We start from the raw sequence: 17,815 nt of genomic DNA, 5'->3' as shown, positions 1-17,815 counted from the left end.
AAACGATGTAGCCTGCGCTGCACCTCCCTGCCCAGCCCCCGCTTGCTAGTGGCGGATGCAGGCATCTGTGCTGTTTCTCCGCTGGGGGAGTTACTGTAGGGCTCGTAATCTGTGGGTTTTAATTGTTTATTTATTTTTCCTCCCTGTTATGTTGCCCTCTGTGCTTCCAAGGCTCGGCACAGACTCAGCAGTGATAATGTTTCCTGGTGTTTGGAAACTTCTCTCTTTTTAAGACTCCCTTCCTGGGACAGAGCTCCATCCCTCCCTCTTCTGTCTCTTTTTTTGTTTTTTATATTTTTTCCTACCTCCTTTCGAAGACAATGGGTTACTTTTCTGGGTGCCTGATGTCCTCTGCCAGCATTCAGAAGTTGTTCTGTGTAATTTACTCAGCGTTTCAATGTTCTTTTGATGAATTTGTGGGGGAGAAAGTGTTCTCCCCGTCTTATTCCTCCCCCATCTTAGCTCCCCCCCTCTGGGTATCTAGAGGTTTTAAATTATATATCATTACTTAAAATTGAGCTTTTCTGTTTGATTTCTCTTGTTGCTTTTGTAGTATGTGTTTTAAAAATCCTAACATCATATAAATCTGTTTAATTTTACCTTTTTTCTCATCTCATTTTAATAGTAAAGGCAGCTAGAATTTTTTAGTTTTTGATGTAAGATAGGCCCCATTTTTTTCTAAAATAGCCCATTTCCCCATTATGATTTACTGAATAATTCTTCTTCCCCAATATTGGAAATCAGTGGCCTAGTTTATGAACTGTGTCCCTGTGGGGACTGGACTTTCCCGTCTGCTCAGACTCTCCCTGCTGTCCTCTCTGCAGCCTCTGGGGTGAGCTCTGTGTTTCCCTCCACCCTCATCCCAGAGTCCAGCCAGCTGAGGGTGAGTGCAGGGCCTGTCCCCAGGGATGAGATGGAGCAGGGTCTTGGACCAGATGCACTTGACCCTTCAGGGACTGGTTACATTCTTGCTCCCTTGACACTGGCCACAGGGTGAGTGTGGATGTGGAAACTGTCACTGGTGTCAAGCCAGACTCTCCAGAGACTCTTGTCAGAGAAGCTGATGACATGAGGGGGATGTGAACTGGCTGAGTGCTGAGATGGTTTAGGGAGGTTGGTCCTGTAAGGTCCTTAGTAACTATTGATTGTGAATACATCGAAATGTTAAATTTCAAACTAGGATTCTTTGCACCATTTTCAGAATACACTTGTTATTCTTCATTAAAAGTCAGAAATCCACATGTTGGAGAAGGAGGCTGGGTGAGCTCTGCAGGGCTGTTTCTCTGGCCTTGACCTGTTCTCAATAACTGTTTAGTTTGATGAGTTTTGATAACTTTATACAATATCCACAGCCTCAAGCAAGAGGTAGAACGTCCCAAAGGTATATTAAAATTTATTGGTATGTCCTTATGGCAGAATAAACTTCCTAACAAATGTATCTCCTGTAGTTTATTCTTGATTTTTTTGGTCTTTATAATTCTGCATCTGATCAGCCTGAGACAAGTGTCCTTTCAGATGTGTCAAGTGGATCATTTGCCTTTTGGAGTCTTCCATGGTTCCCCCAATCATGTTGATTCCCTTCCCTCTGTTGACCTGAACAAACAGAGTGTCAGATATTTCTCCAGCAAAAATGGGTTTATTCAGAATCAGCACAGAATTGCAGTTTGAGGTTTGCATTTGTGGAGAGCCAAGTCCCCAAAGTGCCAGGGCTGGAGAGCATTTTTACAGAGGGGAAGAGGAGGTTGGGAGGGCTCTTACGGAGTCCATGGCTTTTCATTGCCTGTGTCCTTGCCAGGAAAGGAGAAGAGTCTTTCTTCTTCCTCTTGGGCACTGCTGTTGTTGTAACCTCATGTATCAAACTTTCAGAGGCTTTCTACTGGGGACCACATGGGATTACTCGAGCACTCTGTGGTGGTGATGACTGCTCTTTGTCTGGGGGGACTTTGTCCTGTTCAGAGCATCACTGACCCTCTCAGCATCCCAGGGAGGTGTTCTCTCCAGGTCTTCTCCCCACTTTCCCAAGGCCAATACTGAGAGGTTTTGTGGCTGGTTCACGGTCATATAACCAGGAAGTGGCGAAGTCTAGACTCTAACACAGGAAGATTTCCAAATGAGGCACATCAGGTGCCATTTTTGTTTCTGATTAAATTTTTTTAAATTGTGGGAAATGCGCACAACATAAAATTTATGATCTTGACGATTTTTAAGCATGCAGTTCAGTATTGTTAAGTACATTCACATTATTGTGCAGCCAATTTCCAGAACTCTTTTCATCCTGTACTGCTGCTGCTGCTGCTGCTGCTGCTGCTAAGTCGCTTCAATTGTGTCCGACTCTGTGCGACGCCATAGATGGCAGCCCACCAGGCTCCACCGTCCCTGGGATTCTCCAGGCAAGAACACTGGAGTGGGTTGCCATTTCCTTCTCCAATGCATGAAAGTGAAAAGTGAAAGTGAAGTCGCTCAGTCGTGTCCGACTCTCTGCAACCTCATGGACTGCAGCCTACCATGCTCCTCCAACCATGGGATTTTCCAGCCAAAAAGTACTGGAATGGGTTGCCATTGCCTTCTTCGCATTCTGTACTAGTGTGCTATTAAAAGCTAGTGGAGGTGATGGAATTCCAGTTGAGCTATTTCAAATCCTGAAAGATGATGCTGTGAAACTTCTGCACTCAATATGCCAACAAATTTGGAAAACTCAGCAGTGGCCACAGGACTGGAAATGGTCAGTTTTCATTCCAATCCCAAAGAAAGGCAATGCCAAAGAATGCTTAAACTACCACACAAGTGCACTCATCTCACATGCTAGTAAAGTAATGCTCAAAATTCTCCAAGCCAGGCTTCAGCAATACGTGAACCGTGAACTTTCAGATGTTCAAGCTGGTTTTAGAAAAGGCAGAGAAACCAGAGATCAAATTTCCAACATCCAGTGGATCATGGAAAAAGCAAGAGAGTTCCAGAAAACCATCTATTTCTGCTTTATTGACTATGCCAAAGCCTTTGACTGTATGGATCACAATAAACTGTGGAAAATTGTGAAAGAGATGGGAATACCAGACCACCTGACCTGCCTCTTGAGAAACCTGTATGCAGGTCAGGAAGCAACAGTTAGAACTGGACATGGAACAACAGACTGGTTCCAAATAGGAAAAGGAGTACGTCAAGGCTGTATATTGTTACCCTGCTTATTTAACTTCTATGCAGAGTACATCATGAGAAACACTGGGCTGGAAGAAGCACAAGCTGGAATCAAGATTGCCGGGAGAAATATCAATAACCTCAGACATGCAGATGACACCACCCTTATGGCAGAAAATGAAGAAGAACTAAAGAGCCTCTTGATGAAAGTGAAAGAGGAGAATGAAAATGTTGGCTTAAAGCTCAACATTCAGAAAACTAAGATCATGGCATCCAGTCCCATCACTTCAAGGCAAATAGATGGGGAAACAGTGGCTGACTTTATTTTTCTGGGCTCCAAAATCACTGCAGATGGTGATTGCAGCCATGAAATTAAAAGACGCTTACTCCTTGGAAGGAAAGTTATGACCAACCTAGATAGCATATTCAAAAGCAGAGACATTACTTTGCCAACAAAAGTCCATCTAGTCAAGGCTATGGTTTTTCCAGTGGTCATGTATGGATGTGAGAGTTGGACTGTGAAGAATGCTGAGCACTGAAGAATTGATGCTTTTGAACTGTGGTATTGGAGAAGACTCTTGAGAGTCCCTTGGAGTGCAAGGAGATCCAACCAGTCCATCCTAAAGGAGATCAGCCCTGGGTGTCATTTTGAAGGACTGATGTTGAAGCTGAAACTCCAATGCTTTGGCCACCTGATGGGAAGAGCTGACTCATTGGAAAAGACCCTGATGCTAGGAACGATTGAGGGGAGAAGGAAAAGGAGACGACAGAGGATGAGATGGTTGGGTGGCATCACCGACTTGATGGATATGGGTTTGGGTGAACTCTGGGAGTTGGTGATGGACAGGGAGGCCTGGCGTTCTGTGGTTCATGTGTTCACAAAGCGTTGTACACGACTCAGCGACTGAAATGAACTGAACTGAACTGAAAAACACTAACTGCCCACTTCTCTTGTACACAGCCCCTGGCAACCACAGGGCCATTTTGTTTCTCTTTGAATTTGACTGATCTGAGGACTTCATGTAAATCAAATCATAAAATCTTTGTCCTTTGTGATACACCTTTTTGCAATCCCATCGCCAGTGTGCAAATTTCCAGTTTCTCCACATCCTTGCCCACACTATTTTTTCTTCTTTTTTTCCCCATCGTAGCCCTCCTAATATGTGTGAGCTGATGTCTCATTGTGGTTTTCATGTGCATTTTCCTCATGATTAATGATGCTGAGCATCTTTTCCTCTTCAAGCAGAATTTTAGAGGGTCTTTTGTGGGCTTCCCTTGTAGCTCAGATGGTAAAAAATCTGTAATGCAGGAGAACCTGGTTCAGCCCTAGGTCAGAAAGATCCCTTGGAGAAGGGAATGGCTACCCACTCCAGTATTCTTGCCTGGAGAATTCTGTGGACAGACCATGGGGTCAGGAAGAATCAGACACAACTGAGTGACTAACGCTTTCACTTTGGGGGCAGAGTGTCATCATCTGGGTACATCCCAGTGCTGATTCCCTGGGCATTTTCTGTGGGAGACAAGTGTGGAATAACACCCAACGTGTGTCAAACCTGCTTAGTGGTAAAGCTCCTAGGTATACACCATTGTTTTGGAAGGAAACTGAGGCCTAGAGATGTTAAAGGCATGGAGCTGCTGAACCGGAGTGGAGACGTGGAGCAGAGGACAGCTGAGGCCCTGAGTGCTCAGCACCACTGCTGGGACTAGAGTCCAGTCTTCTGACTCCTGGACTGGGGTTTCTTTAGGGGTGCCAAGGTACCTGGATTAGCAAAATTTGAAGTTCAATCTTATTGCTTCTTTAATGAGTCATGGATATTCATACATCCAACAAATATTCTTGAGCATCTGTACCCATGTTGTCCTAGGAATAACAAGATAAAAGAAATATGATCTCTGTCCTGGCTGTTTCTCAGTCGCTCAGTTGTGTCCGACTCTTTGCGACCCCATGGACCAGCACACCAGGCTTCCTTGTCCCTTACTTTCTCCTGGAGTTTGCTCAAACTCATGTCCATTGAGTCAGTGATCTTATCTAACCATCTCATCTTCTACTGCCCTCTTCTCCTTTTGCCTTCAACCTTTCCCAGCATCCGGGTCTTTTCAATCAGTCAGCTCTTCTCATTAGCTTGGCCAAAGTATTGGAGCTTCAGCATCAGGCCTTCCAATGAATATTCAGGGTTGATTTCTTTTAGGACTGACTGATTTAATCTCTATCCATGGGTTATTATGGTCTGGCCTTGGAAATTTCCTTACCCTGGCAAAATCAGTAAAATGGTGTTTACCTATGGGCTGTCTCTGCATACTAACTATTATCATTTAAATAATGCATGGTCTATCTGAATAGGTTTTTCGGTGGGATTATCTGTATAGCTACTGTTTTTTCCCTTTATAATAAATAATTGCAGAGAGATAAGTTGAGATTATGTAAATATCATCTTCTGCTGTAAACCTTCAGCCAGTTTTTAATTTCCATTGATGATTTTCTTGACTTGATTGTTCCTTTTTTTTTTGGAATTGTTAAATATTTTTATTGTGCAGATTTATAACTTTACAGGACATGCAGGATAAAAAAGTGTAAAATATCAGTAAAATATAAAATTTCAGCAGTATTTTGGACCAGTACTTGATTTGCACAAGGGACTAAGCATCTATCTGGAACAGACATGTCTTGGAATACATAGTTTATAGATTGAATCACAAAACAATTTCTCAAGTGATTTTTCTCATATAAAGATAAAACATATCTTGCGCTTAAAAATCATTCAGTACAGTACATTTTAAGTTATGTACACAGTTAAAAAGTAATTGATTACTCATTTTATGTGTGTTTGCATTTGTTTGCAAGAGTTTTCCTTTTTCTTCCATTTATTTAGCAGTACTTATTCATGGATTCTTTCATTATTTACTGGGTTAAGGTTCATTGCCATTTGTTTGTTCTGATGTTCAAAGTATCCCAGATTTGTCTAGCAAGAGCCATTCAAGCTTCTCTGTCCTTCCTACACATCCTCATGATTCTTTATTTTATGGCACAATGTGTCCCAGACCCATCTTGGACTTTCTCTGCCTGTTGGTTTTGGCCTGTAGACAGTGAGGCTTTTGCCTGGGGCTCTGCTCACCAGGGCTCTTACTAGTTATGAGCAGCCCCCACAGAAATTCTCTTTTTGCAGCCAGTGTTGTGGCTGGACTGGCTCTTGTGGTTCTTAGGATTGTGAGACACGTCTTAGCAACAACCATCAGGGAACTTTGAACTGCCAAGGTGTATCACTCACATGCCCCGGAAGGTACAAGGCACCCCTGGGGTGACACAGCGAGGTCCTAGGTGGGGAGAGAGAGCTCTCGAGTAAGCTTGGACTTGGGGTTCTGCCTTTTTGAGGTTGAGGGTAGGGTGTCTAGGATTTTAAAGTTTCACTCTTTATTGGTGAATTTAAAAAATAAGAGAGGGAATTAAAGTGCAGGAAGGGAGAAGCAAACAGTCAGTGAGATGGTCTGTTATCAGGTCAACCAGAGCTTTCTAAAGCGGGAACTTCACGGGTGGGGTGGCCTGGCTCTTTATCTCATTGTGTAGCTGTCACGTGTTCACTGGAGATGGATGTCTTTGACATAGATGTCTTCAAAGCTTTATTGCAGGCACTTATATTACAGTAAAAAAAAAAAAACAAACAAAAAAAAAAACAGAGTTATCAGTGCTGACACACACAGCCCCAATTTTGGAACCAGCCTTTTCTTAGTTGATTCCTTTTAGCAAAGAAGGTATTAAAAAGCCAAGGTCTGGGTGAAGGGGACCTAAGGGCACAACCTTCCATTATAAAATGAGTCAGTTATGGGGATGTAATGTGCAGTCTGTTGACTTTAGTTAATCCTACTGTTCTGAATATTTGAAAGCTGATAAGAGACCTTAACATTTCTTACAACAAGAAAAAAATTGTGATTGTGTATGTTACCCCAAACCCCAAGATCAGGGGCTAAAATGCTACCAGTGCGCCATTGCTTCCAGGGCCTCTCAGAGTACAGAGTTAGGGACTGTGTGTATGTATGTGAGTGAGTGTGTAAACAGATATCTAATCATTCCCCCATACCTCTATATATTTAAAATGTAGTGTTTTTTTTGTTTTATTTAACAAAGCCCATAAATATAAGATTCTAATTATAGATGTGTAGTTTGGATGTACAATTGAGCATCTGTGCAGAGCAGCAGAATTTGGATGTATATCACTGTCCTTTTAATTTTTAGCAGGTGGCTAAACCCCTTGTTTAAAATTGGTGATGAACAGAAATTAAAACAAGATGACATGTACTCAGTGCTTCCGGAAGATCACTCCCAGCACCTTGGAGAAGAGCTGCAAGGGTGAGCACAGGCAGCAGGGAGAAAGAGAGGGAGAGTGAGAATTTCCATGTGGGGCTAAAGGTGCATGTGGGGGGGCTTTGCTTCCTCCAGGTTCTTCTGAGCCTCCTCCCCTGACACTGAATGCTCCCCTCCTCAGGCTGACCCCGGGCTTAGCCCACTTTGGAGGCTGGAGGAGCCCGTGTTTCCTGTGCATCTGTGGACGTGGAGGGAGCCCACAGCCATGGCCCTGGAGAGCGAGCTCTGTCCCTGGAGGTGGGGTCCCTGAGGACAGTGTCTGCCCTGAGCTGCTCATGACCTGTGAGTCCAGCAAAGCTTGGAAGGAACTTGTTTCCAGAATCTGGAACTTTTCCCTCAAGGCCTGTTTCTCTGGTGCTTCAGAGTCTGCACCACTCATCTTTCAGGAGCCCTGTGATCAGTTAGCCAGCATCTATGGGGCAGCCGCAGAGCGCCCTGTAGTGAAGGCTCATCTCCCACTCCACCCCTCCCCCTTTCCTTTTGGTGGACACGCTGTTATTTACTGTACTCTGTTTCTCATCACAGGTACTGGGATCAAGAAGTTTTGAGAGCCAAGACATACAAACAGGAGCCTTCTTTAATGAAAGCAATCGTAAAGTGTTACTGGAAATCCTGTCTTGTTTTGGGAATATTTACCTTTCTTGAGGTAAATTTTTTTACATACTGTGTATTGCTTTTAAGTGTGTGCAGATCAGTACTGAGATGGATGCAATGGTGGGGAGAGAGGACAGCAGTTTGTCACAGGATAAATCTCATTATGATGTACCTCAGTGGTTGCGTTTATTTTTAGAATGGACAGAGCTTAAAGGAGTGAGCCTCCAGGGGATTAGTACTAAGTTGGCCAAAAGTTCTTTCAGGTTTTCTCATAACAGCTTATGGAAAGGATGGCACTGATAAGACAAGACATTTTATACCGTATCACTCAGCTAGAGCCAGACATCCTGGAATGTGAAGTCAAGTGGGCCTTAGACAGCATCACTATGAACAAAGCTAGTGGAGGTTATGGAATTCCAGTTGAGCTATTTCAAATCCTGAAAGATGATGCTGTGAAAGTGCTTCACTCAACATGCCAGCAAATTTGGAAAACTCAGCAGTGGCCACAGGACTGGAAATGGTCAGTTTTCATTTCAATCCCAAAGAAAGGCAATGCCAAAGAATGCTCAAACTACTGCACAATTGCACTCATCTCACATGCTAGTAAAGTAATGCTCAAAATTCTCCAAGCCAGGCTTCAGCAATACATGAACCGTGAACTTCCAGGTGTTCAAGCTGGTTTTAGAAAAGGCAGAGGAACCAGAGATCAAATTTCCAACATCCAGTGGATCATGGAAAAAGCAAGAGAGTTCCAGAAAAACATCTATTTCTGCTGTATTGACTATGCCAAAGCCTTTGACTGTGTGGATCACAATCAACTGTGGAAAATTGTGAAAGAGATGGGAATACCAGACCACCTGACCTGCCTCTTGAGAAACCTGTATGCAGGTCAGGAAGCAACAGTTAGAACTGGACATGGAACAACAGACTGGTTCCAAATAGGAAAAGGAGTACGTCAAGGCTGTATATTGTCACCCTGCTTATTTAACTTCTATGCAGAGTACATCATGAGAAACACTGGGCTGGAAGAAGCACAAGCTGGAATCAAGATTGCTGGGAGAAATATCAATAACCTCAGACATGCAGATAACACTACCCTTATGGCAGAAAGTGAAGAGGAACTCAAAAGCCTCTTGATGAAAGTGAAAGAGGAGAGTGAAAATGTTGGCTTAAAGCTCAACATTCAGAAAATGAAGATCATGGAATCTGGTCCCATCACTGCATGGCAAATAGATGGGGAAACAGTGTCAGACTTTATTTTTATGGGCTCCAAAATCACTGCAGATGGTGACTGCAGCCATGAAATTAAAAGATGCTTACTTCTTGGAAGGATAGTTATGACCAACCTAGGTATATTGAAAAGCAGAGATATTACTTTGCTGACAAACGTCCATCTAGTCAAGGCTATGGTTTTTCCAGTGGTCATGTATGGATGTGAAAGTTGGACTATGAAGAAAGCTTAGCACTGAAGAATTGATGCTTTTGAACTGTGGTGTTGGAGAAGACTCTTGAGAGTTCCTTGGACTGCAAGGAGATCCAACCAGTCCATTCTAAAGGAGATCAGTCCTGGGTGTTCATTGGAAGGGCTGATGTTGAGGCTGAAACTCCAATACTTTGGTCACCTCATGCGAAGAGTTGACTCATTGGAAAAGACCCTGATGCTGGGAGGGATTGGGGGCAGAAGGAGAAGAGGACAACAGAGGATGAGATGGTTGGATGGCATCACCGACTCAATGCACATGGGTTTCAGGTGAACTCTGAGAGTTGGTGATGGACAGGGAGGTCTGGCGTGCCACGATTCATGGGGTTGCAAGAAGTCGGACATGACTGAGTGACTAATTAAGACTGAGGACATTTTTAGTGCTTAGTACTTGATACAAATGCTGAAAGTGATCCTTGAGGAAAATATCCTACAACCTCAAGGAATATGAGCCTCCTGGTTTGGAGGAGCTGGTTTGGAGGAGCCAGAGCTCCCAGAGCATGCCCTTCCCTGGGCTGTGCCCTCCCTGTGGGCCAGGTCACCCAGGTCAGAAACCCCATGTGGAGGAGCTCCAGCTTCACCATGAATTCATGCACCCTCCATGCTGGTTTCTGTTCTGGCTGTGGAAGTGGTTTGCTGGTTGAAGGGAGAGTCTTGGTATCCTGGCTTTGGTGGAGATGGAGGAGGGGATGTGCAGGAGAAAACCAGGGACAGAAAACTGTGAGGTCAATGACCTCCGTGACCCTGAAGATCCTGGGTCAAGACCCCGCAGTGAGATGGTTCACCTGGGGACACAGTGCCATCAGTCCCCTGTTCTGGCTGAGCCTGCTGGAGGTCTGCTACAGACCCCCCTGGGTGGCTCGTGCTCTCCGTGGTCCCTTAGCACTGCCTTAGGGGCACGGGTGGCCTGTGAGTGTGTGAGGGCAGGAGGGATGGAAGATGCAGTTGCTGTTAAAGGGGTGTTCTAGGTGGAGAAGGTGGTGAGCTGTCATCAGTTCATTGTGTTGGGGTGAGGTGGGTGGGCCAGGTGGTTTACAGGTGGGCGGCGTGGCTCTTATTTAAAGGCTGTGCTATACTGAAGGGCACTGTGGGCAGTGGGCAGCTGGGCAGGTGAAGTCTGCCCCACACAAATGGACAGACAGAGAATCTGTCAGCTCCCAGGTGACTGGGTGGTCCTGGGAGACGGAGTTCTCATTGATGACAAAGGTGAGTTGACAATTGTGCCATAGGGTGGGGACAGGTATGTGGGGCAGAGTGCCACCTTAGAGAGGGCTCTGACCACCAAGATGCTGCAGTGCCTTGTGAAGGGTGGGGTGGAATGTTGATTTCACAGTTGTCCAGCCCCAGGAACACTTCCTACTGGGGATCCAGGAAGGCCAGGCCTAGGGGCTGCATCAAGTGCAACTGGTAGAGCCCCAGCCCCTCTTTCAGGAGGCTGGTTGTTGGGTAGTCATGGCAGAGAAGTGGGGAGTTGAGGACCTGGTAAATGGGGGTCTCATCTCAGTAGTAGTACTACAAGTACAAGTGGCAGTTACAAAGGGTCATACTGAGTAGTACTGGTGGTGGCAGCCGCAGTACTATTAGTAGTGCAGCAATAGCAATAGCAAGTACTCGAATTAAGTTATGTATCAGGAACTGCCACGAGCACTTTATGTGTAATAACATTTTTATTTCTTTGGCTAACTCAGCGAAGTTGTAGGTTTTCTATTACCCCCATTGTAGAAGAAAGGACTCTGAACCCAGGTAATTACATAGGTTGCCTGTGGTTACAGGGAGTTTAAAGGACAAAGTGAGGTTCCATTTCAGGCACTCTGACTTACAAGCCTGATCATCTCAATGACTAAGAGTTTATCCAGGGTCAGGAAGGCTTGTCTTTAGAGCTTTGTCTTCAGGGTCTCAGACACATGCATCCTGAACTTTGTTTAATATAATAAATAGGATGCTAAGAACTTCCTGGAGCAGGAAGTCGGATTTGGGATCATAATTGTGAGTAGTTTTCAAGTGACCATGTCCCCTGGGTGCCAGATTTGACTAGGATGTTGATGCCGGCAACAATATCATGCTGTGGTCAGATGGACCAGGAGCCTCTTAAGAAGCCAGCTTCCCCTCATTACTGTCCCTAAGTGGTGATAATTTTAGATAGTGGAAGATCTAAACTCACTTCTGGATTCTCTAAAACATGAATACGTTTACTTTGTAACCTCCTGCCCTCTTTTAATTCCTGTGATGCACAGACAACTCATGGGTTACCCATTGTTCCCAGACAGTGCTGTGACCAACCATAGCAAAGGCACTCCTGGCACACAGTGGGAAGAGGCAGGGTGATGCCAGTCCAGCATGAGGCTTTTGGGGTTAAGATTTTAAAGTGTGAAACCTCTGTCCTGTGCAAATTGAGGAGTGATCATAAGGCTTGGGGAAGCAAGTACCAGGCTAATGTCCAACCTGGAGCACTTGCAGGTCACCCCTGATTAGAACAGAACAGCCAGCGAGTTCCCAGCACCCTGGCCCCTGTGTGCACCTCCATGGGGACCTTGGGTGAGGAGAACAGGTCTCTGCCTGCCTGGGGCCCTCAGGGTGGAGAGGAGGGGCCCGAAGACTCTTCCTGGACCAGAGACACAGAGACCACCTCCCCAGGTCATTAGGGCTTCTCTGTGACAGAGGAGGTGTCCACCTGCTGGTGTGTAAGTGGGGTGACCTCAGAGAACCAGAGGGGGTTCACCCAGTCCAGTTCACCTAGTCCAGTTCACCCAGTCCCTTCCCCTGAGGGGGGCGAAGTGACCAGAGTTTATGTCCTCTTCCTGGGAACCTTAGAAATGGCCTGGCCTTGTCTAATTACTGACCTTTGTCCAAGGCCATTTTTGCTGATTGTCTCTGCTTTAGGTGGAGAATGTAGGAAGCACATATTTGTGTAAATCTTTATATCAGAGCTCAACTGATGAGCAGGAAGTAAGTAGAATCCTCTGCATCCCAAAGTGGGCTTTGTGCCTGGACTCAGCGCTTTGTGCCTTGACTCACTCCCAGAGAGCTGAGTGGTCTTTGCATTTATTTCCAACCCTTTCTTCCATGTGTCCCTCACTTCTGCTCCACCCAGGAGGCTGAGGAGTGGCTGCTTGTGGCAGAGATATGTGGGCTCAGAGCAACCACTGAGGACCACACAGCAAAGGAGAGGAGGAGGGGGCACTGAGCCAACTAGAAAGGGACCTGCAGAACAGACCTGCTCTACTGATTCTTGAGAGCATAGCATTAGCCATCAGGTGTTAGTAATATCCACAGTGATGACCTTGAGACATATATGAGGGTAATGCTTTTCAATTCATTTTTTTAAAAAAATCTATACTTTTATTGCCTCATTGAAAAAAAGTTTTAAAAATTGAAGTATGATTTTTGAAGTATAATATGAAGTATTATACTTTATAATATAATGAAGTATATATAAATATTAGCATAATATATAATATTATATATACTAATATATAATATATATAGTATAATGAAGTATAATATAAATATTATATTAGTTTCAAGTGTATAGTGAGTGTAGTGACTCAGTATTTTTGTACATTATTAAATGATCACCCTGATCAGTCTAGTTATCCTCTGTCACCATACAAATTTTTCCAATGTTATTGACTGTATTCCCTATGTTGTACATTACATTCCCATGACTTATTTATTTTATAACTGGTTTGTGTCTCTTAATCTCCCTCACCTATTTCACTCATCCTCCAATCCCCCTCAATCCATTTTCTTTAAAAAATCAAGGAAATAGATTATTTCCTTGATGATTCCTTTTTTTTTTAAAGATTGCTTTCATAATGATTAAAAAAATCAAAATCCTGCTTAGAAGCGAAACTTTTAATTACTTTCCAGAAAAGTTGGCTTTTAGAAGTGACTTTTCTCAAGAGATCTCATTCAGCCATAATGGCCTATAAACAGCAATGAGTTTTCTAAGCCCTTTGTGAAACCAGCCTTTGCCATTAAGGATAGAATGCATCTCTTCCTAGGACTCCTGTCTTTTGTGCATACTGTAGAAATCCTTGCTAATTTTTTGCTTTCTGATGTGACAAAATGTTTCTAGTTTATCTTTACACACAAAAAAAGCTGTGCACCCTTAAGTAAAAATTTGCCTCAGCCCTGGAATCTCCATTTCTCCAAGCAGCCATGGTTCCTTCTAGTGGGAAATGGTATTTAGAGACTATGGTCTGGGCACTAGGGGTGCTCATTGCTGTTGAGTCGGCTATTATTTCTCAGCTTTTTCATTGGACAAGGCTAGTATACATTTTTTTGTAGTAAACAAACCTTGAGTTTATATGGGTATTTTCAATCTAAATCAGATTCAGGACAGTAGTGTTTTTACTTTATCTTTTAACTCTTAGATTGGTATCTGTTTTCTTTCATCATCTGTTCTCTTTTCTGTCATGCCTAATCCCAGTTCTCAATGATATCAACATAATTACTCATTTAAAAATCTTATAGTATCAACACTATTAACCATAATGTGACTTTTGGAAGCTTTTTTTTTTTTTTTTGCTGTTCATATTGTCCTTAGGCATATCACACAGGGAATGTGTTTTCAAATTATTTTTTTACAACCACTTTTAATAATTCTTTTTTTGTATAACTCAGCCTACTGGATGGATATACCTTTTGTTTCATTTCACTCTGAAATTTTAGGAATTGCTTTTTAAAACTTTGTTGTTTTATAATTATAATTCTGTATAATATTTTTCTGGGAAAGATTAAAGGCAGGAGGAGAAGGGGACAACAGAGGATGAGATGGTTGGATGGCATTACCAACTCAATGGAGATGGGTTTGAGTAGACTTCAGGAGTTGGTGATGGACAGGGAGGCCTGGTGTGCTGTGGTCCATGGGGTTGCAAAGAGTCAGACACAACTGAGCGACTGAACTGAATTGAACTGATATTGTTTTCAAACTCTATCAACAGAAGAGGCTGTTTTTAAGGAAGTCTGATATCCTTGTTGGCTCCATTCTAATTCTCCCTCCCCTTTTAGAGGTAACATTACAAATTTTTATTCATGTTTTTATTTTGTAGATATAGTATTTTATAAACATTTACTTTTTTCTGTAGTGTCAAATGAAAGGTCTGAATTTCATCATTGGAGTCTAAAGAGTTTGGATTCTTAAGGAATTTTCCTAGAAGCATGATATGTAACATGGAACTCTGGTTAAAACCCTCTGTGGCACTTGTAAGTCCTTCAGAGCAGGTTCATGACCCCTCCACGTCCAGATGCCCTGATGATACAGGAGAATAGCAGATGCTTACATGTGATTAGTTTCTGCATCCAGCATCTTCTAGGGAGAGGGAACTTCAGGCTCCATCTCTAATCATTTGAACCTAAATCAGTTTCTGGAGGCTGGGTTTCAGGCCTCAGAGCGCTCCTAACCCCTCCCAGGTGATGGTAAGCTACAGTCAGGATGAAGACCATTGTGTCGGGAGGAGTGAAGTTATATGTAAAATGCTAATGGTTATTTTTTTCCCTGATTCACTGCTTTTCCTCCTTAGCTCTGGATCTTTCTCAGCTCTACTCTTTGTCACCTGTTCCCCCATTTCTGAAGATAAACTATCTATTCATTTTTTCCATAAGCTCATTCTTTTCTGCTTATATACTTCACTCAAGCATTTTTTTAGTTGATAGCTTGTTTCTATTTTCTGTGTTTTATTAATTTTTCTCATGAAGTGGAGATGGTGGAGTTGGGTAAGAAACCTTTTAAGTACATGCAGAAATGTAATGGGGAAACTATCCTGACTAGGGAAATTTTAGCACTTAACCCTGTGAGAAGTTCCCCTAAGAAGCAGGAAATGGGGCCCCAAAGTCAAGTACTTTCAGAAGGTTGAATACTAGGGACTGCACCATGAAATGTCTCTCTATTTCTCTCTTACCCTGAGATTTCTGTGGAAACTTGAACAAATGTTGTCATATTGTATTGGACTCTTTTAAAAATCTTTTATGGTTTCACAGTTGTGAAGAATTCCTGTGAAGGAGTAAGAACTCTAATCTCAATTGGTTTGTGGAAAGAATATTCACAGATCAAGCTTAGAAGTCAAAGATGAAGGATCTTGGAAACAATTTTTTATCTTCTCCCTGCTTATCCAGAAAGTTTTAATTTCGTTAGTTTCAAGTTTGTGAAAGTCACTCAATTGTGTCTGACTCTTTGTGATCCCTACAGACTCTACAGTCCATGGAATTTTCCAGGCCAGAATACCGGAGTGGGTAGCCTTTCCCTTCTCCAGGGGATCTTCCCAACCCAGGGATCAAACCCAGGTCTCCCACATTGCAGGTGGATTCTTTACCAGCTGAGCCACAAGGGAAGCCCAAGAATACTGGAGTGGGTAGCCTATCCCTTTTCCAGCAGATCTTCACAACCCAGGAGTCAAACAGGGGTCTCCTCACTGCAGGTGGATTCTTTACCAACTGAGCTATCAGGAGAGCCCCCAGTTCAAGTTTGATACTGAATACTTTCTCAGTTGTTTTTTACCTTACTAATTGAGGGTTAGGATCAGGAACAGACAGAAGAGTAGAAGATATAGGTCCTGGACTGGCATTACTCCTTAGTGAGGCTGTTTGCTCAGCTGGCATATTAAATTCTGTCTCTCAGCAGAAAAATCAAGACATTTAGGCAGTAATGACCTGCCTTTCTTTTGCAGTATTTTTTTTTTTTTTTTTGCTGGATTTGTTGCATTTACAGTGTTCTTTAAGTAGGTGGCATTACTCTTACTTTTCCTGTAATTACAACAATATTAGGACCAAATAGAGAGCTGAGTAACAGACAGCAGTGATTCCCAAAGAGAATCACAGTTTTAGGACACTTTGGGATGGCAGGTGTTACTGCTGGACTTCTGGTGGAGAGCCCCAGGTTTGTAGCCTGCAGCACTGGGCTTCCCTTGATCATATCTGGGCTGGGGACTGCCTTGTGTAGTTTGACATTCTTGCTTCTCTGTGTAAGCCTCCAGACTTCTACCTAAGTAAACTCTATAAGCAGTGTGTTTTATAATCTATGATGAGGGGCTTTTAAGCTTTTAGCACCTCTAGGGGTGAATGATGGGGCTTTCTGGAAGTGTCTCAGTGAGCCTTTGTGTTCTTGAAAACTGGTCATCTTACTCTTATATGGTCACCTTACTCATAATTCTTCCACTACATGGTCTTCTCTTTTCTGGAGTAGATGAAATCTCCTGTGACCTTGTGGAAGGTAAGGCAGGTGTTAGAGCCTATGAACATGTGTGTGTAGAGCAATATAGGAGTGCCTCATCCATTTGAGTGCCTCATCCATTTGAGACATGGGGTCAGCTTTCTGTAAATAATTTGAGCAGGCACTAGTTGGTTGAGCAGAAAATGCTTTTTTGTTATGCTTCACATTTTGAGCTTTGGATTCTTCTTCCTTTCCTCTTGTGTGTGGGTGCCTCAACTTTGTACAGACAGTAGAGAGCTCTCAAAAGAAAACCCATCTGGGAACTTCCCTGGTGGTCCTAAGAGTCTGCCTTTCAATGCAGGGGTCACAAGTTTGATCTCTGGTCATGGAAGTAAGATATTACATGCCTCAGGGCAACTAAACTGGCAGTTCCCAACAAGAGAAGCCTGCGCACTGCAATGAAGACTCAACACAGCCAAAAAAAGAGAAACATTTTGTGCTGGAGGTTTCTTTGTGGCTGATGTTCCACAATTGAGTAGACCATTTGATAGTAGAAGTTGACACAGATCAAATCCAGACATTGATTAAGAACAATCAGTGTTATATCATATGGGAGATAGTCAACATACTCAAAATAGCCAAAAAAAAAAAAAAAACATCAAAAGTCATTTTACCATTTTGTTTATGTTAATGACTTTGTTGTTTTGTTTCCACCTAAGTTAAGCAGGGGGCAAAAAACCCTTCTTGACCATATTTCCCCACTCAATTCTCTACTGATATGTAATTATTAATAAAATGCTCCTTTTTAAAAACAAATTGTGATGGGCGATGAAAAGTGGATACTCTACACTGATGTGGCATGGAAGAAATCATGGGGTAAGTGAAATGAACCACCACCAACCACACCAAAGTCCAGTCTTCATCCAGAGAAGTTGATGTTATGTATACTGTGGGAGTGAAAGGGAGTCCTCTATTATGAGCTTCTTCAGGAAAACCAAACAGTTAATTCCAGTGAGTACTTCTCCCAATTATATCAACTTAAGGCAGCACTTGATGAAAAGTGTCTGAAATTAGTCAACAGAAAATGCATTATCTTCCA

General features: G+C 43.1%; 1 protein-coding gene across 1 annotated transcript in view; it reads right to left on the bottom strand.

The window, feature by feature from the left end:
* The window catches only part of LOC100337053 (ATP-binding cassette sub-family C member 4), a 1,051,816-nt gene that overhangs the window by 424,929 nt on the left and 609,072 nt on the right, over window positions 1–17,815 (bottom strand). The window lies entirely within an intron of this gene.

This window comes from Bos taurus, chromosome 12, assembly GCF_002263795.3.
Source record: "Bos taurus isolate L1 Dominette 01449 registration number 42190680 breed Hereford chromosome 12, ARS-UCD2.0, whole genome shotgun sequence".
Taxonomy (NCBI): domain Eukaryota; kingdom Metazoa; phylum Chordata; class Mammalia; order Artiodactyla; family Bovidae; genus Bos; species Bos taurus.
The sequence above is the reverse complement of the archived record's forward strand: the minus strand, read 5'-3'. Positions and strand labels throughout refer to the sequence as shown.